The 1,347-nt window shown below is 55.2% G+C and overlaps 1 non-coding gene across 1 annotated transcript; it reads right to left on the reverse strand.

The window, feature by feature from the left end:
* Positions 1-946: 946 nt before the first annotated feature.
* Positions 947-1,076, reverse strand: LOC129691432 (small nucleolar RNA SNORA17). Its single transcript, XR_008722463.1, has one exon. It is a non-coding gene; the product is annotated as a small nucleolar RNA SNORA17 (small nucleolar RNA).
* Between the last annotated feature and the right edge of the window lie 271 nt (positions 1,077-1,347).

A 1,347-nucleotide genomic window follows, 5' to 3' on the forward strand; every position in this document is an offset into this window, starting at 1 on the left:
GGCAGACAAGTTGCTGGGCCAGGTCTCTCATGCTCACGCCCTTGGGGCTGGCTCACCCATGCCCCCACCATCAGAGTCAGCTTTACCATGCTTCCAAGGTTTGGTAAGAGGCCTGCTCTTCTTGGCGATGCAGCAGGTGACGGGCAGGAAAAGCCCTCCTGCTCTCACGACTCTTTTGGAACCAGCTCTTCTGCCCATCACTGGTGGTGAGGGCCAAAGGGAGGAGAGGGGTTCCCTCCCTACCCACTGAATAGCAGACAAGAGGCCGTGCCGGCTCTCCCACACTCTGACCCTTGGGGCCAACTCTCCTGCAACCCCCACATCCAGGGCCAGCTTCTACTGTGTTGCCAAGGTGAGGTGCAGGGTCCACTCTCCTGAGTGCTGCAGCTGGCGAGGGGCAGGGACAGCTCTCCTGCTTTCATACCCAGGGCCAGCTCTCCCAGGCCCAGGGGAGGGGTGGGGCCAGTTCTGCACATCCCTCAGATATCAACATGTTCCCAGCGAGCAGCACAGATCAGCAACAGCTGCCTGGCTTTTGGTGGTAACAGAAACCCCTGCTGCTGCAGCGCTGTGGACCCAGACATGGCTCCCAGTGGCTGTGCAGGCCACGACTCCACCATGGTGCTAGTGGCATCACCAGCTACTCTTGAAACTCCAGTTCTGCCTCTCTTCATTGTGATCTCCTCCATCTCTCTACCACTTACTTGCTCCTCTTAGCGGCTCCCAGGGTCTCTCAGCGTCTGGGGTCATCTCAGAAGTAGTCTCAGGAGTGCTATGCCCCTCCCCACTCGTGCATCGTGGCACCCGATCGGGGTCATCTCGGGCATGGTTTGCCTCCACGCCCCCAGGCAGGCAAGGCAATAGATGGGTGGTTATCCCAGGCTAGCTTTCTGTCCGCCCCTTTGGCTCTACGCCGGTGGTCATCTCAGGCCATCATTTCACAGGAAATGTCAGGCTGCTACACTCAGCTGCTCCCAGGTCGGAACACCGCGTGTGGACGGAGGCTCTCTCCTCTCTGCCACCTGCTGATGCACACAGCACACAGCTGTCACACCTGCAATGCCTCTAGGGGCAGGGAGCATTCAGAACTTCACTGTGCGTGTTTTTAAAAATTAATCTGGCAGTTTAGATTAATGCATCGTTTCCCCCATATAAAACAATACAATAACATTTTATAAGAACAAACTTAAATGTATGATTTACTGCAGCATGCAGAAAATGAGCGAGCCATAGAATTTCTAATTTTTCCTTTTTTTTGGGGGGGGGGAAGGTCAAAACAGGGTCCTTCTACATAGATCTGGCTGTCCTTGAACTCACTGTCTAGACCAGGCTGGCAATGAACTCACA

This window comes from Psammomys obesus, unplaced genomic scaffold (assembly GCF_907164565.1).
Source record: "Psammomys obesus unplaced genomic scaffold, mPsaObe1.curated_primary_1811, whole genome shotgun sequence".
NCBI classification, from domain to species: Eukaryota; Metazoa; Chordata; class Mammalia; order Rodentia; family Muridae; genus Psammomys; species Psammomys obesus.